The sequence below is a fragment of the Felis catus genome, chromosome C1 (assembly GCF_018350175.1).
Source record: "Felis catus isolate Fca126 chromosome C1, F.catus_Fca126_mat1.0, whole genome shotgun sequence".
NCBI lineage: Eukaryota > Metazoa > Chordata > Mammalia > Carnivora > Felidae > Felis > Felis catus.
This window is the reverse complement of record NC_058375.1, coordinates 40,211,736-40,219,609: the sequence shown is the minus strand read 5'-3', so window position 1 is coordinate 40,219,609 and position 7,874 is coordinate 40,211,736. Positions and strand designations below refer to the sequence as shown.

Sequence of the window (7,874 nt, the reverse complement as noted above, 5' to 3'; positions counted from 1 at the left end):
CTAGGATTTGGTGAAATTTGAGCTCCAGAACTATCATAGTCTTTTGCTGGCTTTTTTCGCCCTGCGGACCCTTCCAATACACACCAGGTGCTCTCCATCTTTAGTAGTCGCTGTTGGAAGGTTAAAAACGCGTTCGGAGAGGAATGCTTTCGCCTTCACGGCACATTGCCAATGAGCAGCATCTCCTATTATTTTTCTTACACCGCCCAGCTCCTTCTCAGAGCTTAGTTATCTTCCCGTCAGAAACCTGATAAATATCCCATTCTTAAATTGTTTTACATGGTTTCACAACATTTAACTCTTTCATGTGCTTAAATATATTTTAAAATTGCACAAGAAATACATGGTCATTGTAGAAAGATTAGAGAACATAACAAAGGACTTCCAATTAAAGATGACAGGTTGGATACACATGCTCTTTCCTGAAACTCCAGGAAAAATGACAGCGGATGGTTTTTATTAAAATATTTAAAGCCACAAGGACAAAGGGAACAGGAGACAAGATGACAGCAGCTTTTGGAAGCTGGGAGTGGAGCTCAGACATTTAGCTCGACAGACTTGGAAAGGTGCATCTTAAACCGCAGTGGGTTTGCTAGATTTACAAGCAGCCAGATTCTACCTTGGGAACTCCGAAAAGGCTCAGGCACTTCTAGAAGTAGGTGTGGCTGAAAGCCCAGAGCAGTTAGACCCCCTGGTTTCTTCCCCCTGAGCCCAGACTACCCCCTCCCCCAACCTGGGCAGGGGGGTTTATTCTTTGGAGGTTTATTCTTTGGAGAGGGTCTCTGGCCTGGGAGGAGGGGACTTGAGGGTGGGAAAACAGGAGATTAAGTGAATGTTGAGTCCCCAGCACAACACCACTTTCCCTGCCCCATTCAACTCCTGGCACCTGGCAACCAGGCAGACACCTCTAGGCAGGAGAGTGGAAGATGAAACTGGGAAGAGGGGTGGCGCCTAATGAAGTGGCCCCAGCAGGCCCCCTCCCCCAGGCGCATTGTCCACACCCCCGACCTATGCGCACACAGCTCCCAGTCAGCTTTAGAATTTTTCTTAACTGTGTGGAGTGGTTTTTTTTTTTTTTTTTGGCCTAATTTCAGACTTAGAGAAAAATTGCAAGAATTCCTGTCTACTCTTCACCAAATTCCCCTAATATCAACATATTATTTTTTCACTGAACATGATGCCCCTTTGCCCCTGAATAATTCAGTGTGTTTCTCAAAACTGAGGACATTCTTTTTAACATTGAAATTAACATTGATTCAGGGCTATTATATCTACAGACCTTATTCAGATTTAGCCAACTGTGCCAATAATGTCCTTTAGAGCAGAAAATCCCAGATCATGTGCTGCATTTAGTTGTCATGTCTCTTTAGGCTCCTTTAATCTGAAGCAATTCCTCAGTCTTTCTTTGCCACATTGACATTTTTTCAAGAGTACAGGACAGGTATTTTGCAGAATGTCCTTTAGTTTCAGTTTGTCTGATGTTTCCTCCTGAGGGAACCGTTGACAGCAATATCACACAAATGATGTTGTGTTAGTTCACATGTCAGGAGGCACATGACGCCCATTTATCCCTTTGCCAGTGATGTTAACTTTAATCACCTGCTTAAACGAGGTGTCTGCCAAATATCTTCAGTGTAAAGTTATTGTTTTTTCCTTTGTAATTAATAAATATTCATTATCCACCAGTTTTCAAATCATCGATTATTCTTGCCTGAATCATTATACGGATGTTATCTGGAGATAATTTTCTAATGCCACCATTGCCTTTTATATTTATTAGTCATTTTCCTGGTACAAGGAAGAGCTTTTCCTCTCTTGTTATTTATTTATTTATTTATTTATTTATTTATTTATTTATTTATTTATGAAGTTGTATTAATGTCATCTCATGGATTTTATTTTGATCAATGAGTTATATATAGTCTTACTATATGTATATTATGAAATATTATGCTCAATATATTATGCTGTATGTGCATATTATGCTCAGTTCATTCTAGATTTATCCACCGGGAGCCCCTTGCTGCTGTCCCTTATGTCCATCATAAGATGGACTTTCTGGCACTTTCTTGCATAAGGGGATGTTCTGGACTCATCTACTACTTTCTCTGCCCTAGTTTGGGAATCAGCCATTTCATCGAGGAGGCTTGTTCTTTTACTAATGCCTCACGTAAAGACAGCAAAGACCCTCAGAGAGCCAAGGAGAGCATCTACTAGAAAAGACAGAGACAAAACAAAACAAATGAACAAACAAAAAGGTAAAAGCTATGTGGCAGAAAGAGACTAGGTGGGGAGGTAAACACTCTAAAAAAAAAAATCCAACACTCTATCATGAATATTTTCAGAGAATCAAGAGAAGTTATTGAATCCACTAGAGAAGAGAATGTCATGAAAAGAATGATCAGGAAGAAAAAAGTCTTGGATGTTAAATATCGGAGAGCATAAATGAAAAAATCAGTTGAGGAGGTATGAGACAAATCTGAAGAGATACTTTGAAAGGTGAGGCAAAAAGACAGAGATGGAAAACAAGAGCAAATATATACCAAGGTCCAAACTCTGAAAGGTGGGAGTCTTAGAAAAAGGTCCATGGTAAGAGTGGGTGGGTGTTGGTAGATGTTGGCAATCTCTGCCTTTTTAGAACTAGGGATATAGCTGTTGCTTTGGGTATGTGAGGGCTGTTGAGCAGCAGTATGCTGGCAAATTTTTAACAACGAGCTCTCCAAAAATGTGTGCATATGCCTGCATCCATAAGTTCATTATACATTTTACTAATATGAGTAACAAAATTTATGGTGATGACATATACAATATTCTTTTTTTTAGGTTATTCATTTATGTATTTATTATTTTTTTCAATATATGAAATTTATTGTCAAATTGGTTTCCATACAACACCCAGTGCTCATCCCAAAAGGTGCCCTCCTCAATACCCATCACCCACCCTCCCCTCCCTCCCAACCCCCATTAACCCTCAGTTTGTTCTCAGTTTTTAAGAGTCTCTTATGCTTTGGCTCTCTCCCACTCTAACCTCTTTTTTTTTTTTCCCCTTCCCCTCCCCCATGGGTTTCTGTTAAGTTTCTACAATATTCTTTATCATAAATTCTATCTAGCTAATTGATTCTCGTAGAATACTTCCACTGACTTTTGCCAAACTCTTATATCTGTAACTGATAGTTGTGATTCAACCATAATTTGGCAAATGGAGTTGCATTCCAATGTGCTTTTTTTCATATAAATTTATTGTCATTAGATCTGATACATGTTCTTCTGTAAAACTGTTTCTCAAACCTCATATAAATTATAGTCATTAAATTTAAACCTCTTCAGCTTCACCACTACATATTTTGAAATTTCACCTCTTTTTTTTAAATTTCAAATTTTTATTTAAATTCTATTTAAACATGTGGTATAATATTAGTTTCAGGAGTAGAATTTAGTGATTAATCACTTACATACAACACCCACTGCTCATCACAACATGTGCCTGCCCCTCTTTTTAAATTTTTTTTTTAACGTTTATTTACTTTTGAGACAGAGAGAGACAGAGGACGAACGGGGGAGGGTCAGAGAGAGAGAGGGAGACACAGAATCTGAAACAGGCTCCAGGCTCTGAGCTGTCAGCACAGAACCCAACGCGGGGCTCAAACTCACCAGCCGTGAGATCATGACCTGAGCCGAAGTCGGACGCTTAACCGACTGAGCCACCCAGGCGCCCCAACATGTGCCCTTCTTAATACCATTACCTATTTAACCCATTCCTGCCCACCTCTCCTCCAGTAACCTTCAGTTTGTTTTCTATTGTTAAGAGTCTATTTCATGATTTGCCCCTCTCTTTTCCCCTATGTTCATCTGTTTGTTTCTTAAATTCCACATATGAGTGAAATCATATAGTATTTGTCTTTATCTGACTGACTTGTTTCACTTAGCGTAATACACTCTAGCTCCATCCATGTCACTGCAAATGGCAAGATTTCATTCTTTTTGATGGCCAAGTAATATTCCAGTGTGTGTGTGTGTGTGTGTGTGTGTGTGTGTACCATATCTTCTTTATCCATTCATCAATTGATGTACATTTGAGCTCCTTCCATAATTTGGCTATTGTTGATAGTGCTGCTATAGACATTGGGGTGCATGTGCCCCTCTGAATCTGTATTTTTGTATCTTTTGGATAAATACCTAGTAGTACAATTGCTGGGTTGTAGGGTAGTTCTATTTTTAACTTTTGGAGGAAACTCCATACTGTTTTCCAGAGTGGCTGCACCAGTTTGTATGGAATTTCACCTCTTTGTCAATGATGTGAATGACTTTTTTTGCTGCATTAGATAATAGTTTTCAAATGCTGGAAAAATATTCCCTCAATAATCTGTATGATTTATAATGTGGTAGCAGCTATAGATCTGACATGTTTATAATCTGCATTATTAACATTTTCCCCACACGTTCTTATGTCTAGACCAGAGATCAGCCAACTCCTTCTGGAAAGGGCCAGATAGTAAATGTTTTAGGCTTTGTGAGACTCATATGGTGTCTGTTGTATATTCTCCTTTGTTATATCTTTTTCAACATTTTTAAAATGTAAAAATCATTCTTAAGTCACCATACAAAAATAGCATATTGGCTGTGGTTTGCTGATTCCTGGTCTAGACAATTAACAAAACAATAATTCAAGCCTGATGCTGTAATGTTGGCTAATTTCTGTGGTGTAAATACTCTCAGCATGGCTAATTTCAAGCTATCCCTGAATATGCTGGGGACTTGGGGAGTGATGTGAATTTGCATGCCATTATGTAACATTTGTGCCATGCAGACACTGTAGATTTAAATCACCTCAAGAGTATAGCCAGCAGCAGAATGTAATAAAATAATTAGGAAGTAATACATTTTGAGTATGTATCATCTTTGTTTTTCTTTACAGCTTATTTAATTGTGAATGGATATAATTTAATTTCTAGTAATGGTGGTGTTTAGCAACTGGGGAGCAGGCGAGGGGGTGGCAGAAGTCTGGTAGGGTGTTAGGGTGGGCTTAGTCTCTAATCAAGGTCAGAATTCAGTCTGTGACCTTCATCATAGCTCAGTCTTTGAGGGACTCTGTCTGGGGTTAATTTTGGGGCTCAGTATATGCCTGAGAAAAGTTGAGTATCTCTCCTGGTGAAGCAGACTGACCCCTGCAAAACTGCAGTTTCAAACCCAGACCTCTACATTTACAAGTCAGGGAACCATGTCACAAATCCCAAGGCTAAGAAGAGGCTCAGAGTTAACGTGGCTCCCCACCCCCACGCGCCACTTCTGGGTGAAACTTCTCCTCCTGTTATCTCTGCATCTCCCACTAGAGGGCAGCAGAGACCTGACTAAAAAGGAAAATGTTTCCCCGGAATCTTCACACAGGACTCCCCACCATCTGAGGGCGGGGAGGTTTCCCTCTTTACTTGCACCACCACCTAGGTTCCTGGCTCAGCTTCTAGGATCATGGAGCCAGACTCTGGAAACCTGGCTGACCCTGACCCTTAACCCTTTGCTCTCCTCAGCCCTGTCCCTGTCTCTATGGCTAAATCATACACTCTGGGAGGTTGAAGTGGGATTGATTACGTTTGTACTCCCAGTGCCTGGCATAGAGCCCAGCACTGAGTGAGTGCTTAGGAAATGTTTATTGAATCAGTACTTAGAGGGTGGGGCAATGCAGTATATGGAAAAGAACCTGGTTTTAGACATGATTTAAAGTCTAGCTCTAGCTGTGTGACCTTAAGCAAATCAAGTAACCTGTCTGAGCCTTTGATTCACTATTTGTAAGAGGGAACACTGGTATCTAACTTGAAGTTCTGTTGTGAGGATTGAATGAAATGACAAGGGGGTAGAGCCAGTATACACTAGATGCTTAATAAGTGGAGAAATTATTATGATGTAGTTTTGAGGAATGGTAAGTAATCAGATGTGGATAAAAGAATAGATGGGAGATGGAAGATGTGATTGCCAGAGGAGGCTGAAGGTCATGAAAAAGCCTGAATGTCATGTTGAGGACATAGGGTTTTCTGTCTACAACAGAGAGCGCCTGAGGTGTTCTTCAATCTACTTGGTGAGATGAAACCAAGACACAGCAAACCTCTTGTCTCAGCTCCTTGGCACTCTTACTTACTGCAAACACACACACACACACACACACACACACACACACACACGCATGTGCACACACACACACAGCCATACACACGTACTTCATTTGGAAATTACTTCAAATTATGGTAGAGTTGCAAATATAGTAGGAAGGCTACTATATATACTTCTTATCCAGAAGTACCTATTGTAAATTGTCAATTTGCTTTATCATTTCCCCCCTCTCTCTCTTTCTTTGTATATTGTTATTTCCGTTCCATATGAGAGTAAGTTGCATACACTGTGACCCTTTGCCTCTAAATACTTGAGTGTAGACTCTGCATGTTCTTTCTCCGCTGCTGTGCCCACTCCGGTTCCTTCTCACCAGACATGCCAGTTGTCGAGCTGGACATGAACTTGCCCAAAACAGCGGCGTGCCCACAGGACTGGTAGAGCGACTCGGCACAGCCAGTGCAGCCATCCGGGGCCAACCTGAAGACTATGTGAGCATGATGGTGTGACCAGGTCTGGCCTTGGTGGTGAACAGCTCCACTGAGCCCTGCGTGCAACTGCTCATCTCTTCCATCCCATGTGGAGGACACTGCAGAGGAGAACTGCAGTCACAAAGCCCAATTCTTCAAGTCCCTCACCAAGGAGCTGGACCTGGGCCAGGATCCGATAATTATCTGCTTTCCCCCCCTGGAACCCTGGCAGATTGGCAAGAAAGGGACAGTCATGACTTTTCTATGATTGGCATGGAGGGCGTCTGTGAGCTGCCTGCCCCTTGCAGAGAGTCCTCCTGGTAGAGGAAGGGCCTGGTGGATACCAGCTTCTGAAACCCTTCATGCAGATGTGCCAGTGACATTACAGTCCTCCTCTTCTCACCCGCATGTCAAATAAATGAAGAAAGCTTTGTTTTTCATAAACAAATAAATACTTCAGTGTATACTTTTGAAGGGTAAGAATATTTTCTTACATAAGCACAGGACAGTTAACAACTTTAGTAATTTTGTCATTGGTAAGATGCTTGTATCAATTATGACTATGTCAGCAGGAATAATGGCCCCCCAAAGATGTCCACATCCTAAATAAATTTGGGTTGTTTTAAGCCATTAAATTTGTGATTATTTGTTACAGCAGCAATAGAAAATTAACACTAATAGTTTCATCAGTTCTGACTGTATTCCCATTTTGTCAATTGACCCAGTAATATTCTTTTTTTTTAATTTATTTTTTAAAATTTACATCCAAGTTAGCATATAGTGAAACAATGATTTCAGGAGTAGATTCCTTACCCCCTTACCCATTTAGCCCATCCTCCCTCCCACAATCCCTCCAGCAATCTTCTGTTCTCTTTATTTAAGATTCTCTTATGTTTTTGTCTCCCTCCATGTTTTTATATTATTTTTGCTTCCCTTCCCTTATGTTCATCTGTTTTGTATCTTAAAGTCCTCATATAAGTGAAGTCGTATGATATTTATCTTTCTCTGACTGACTAATTTTGCTTAGCATAATACTCTCTAGTTCCATCCACGTAGTTGCAAATGGCAAGATTTCATTCTTTTGGATTGCCGAGTAACACTCCATTGTATATATATACCACATCTTTATCCACACATTCATCGATGGACAATTGGGCTCTTTCCATACGTTGGCTATTGTTGATAGTGCTGCTATAAACATTGGGTGCATGTGTCCTTCGAAACAGCACACCTGTATCCCTTGGATAAATACCTAGTAGTGCAATTACTGGGTTGTAGGGTAGTTCTATTTTTAATTTTTTGAGG

General features: G+C 40.5%; 1 pseudogene; it reads left to right on the top strand.

The window, feature by feature from the left end:
* Positions 1-6,477: 6,477 nt before the first annotated feature.
* LOC101085815 lies at positions 6,478-6,965 on the top strand (annotated as a pseudogene).
* The last annotated feature ends 909 nt before the right edge of the window (positions 6,966-7,874 follow it).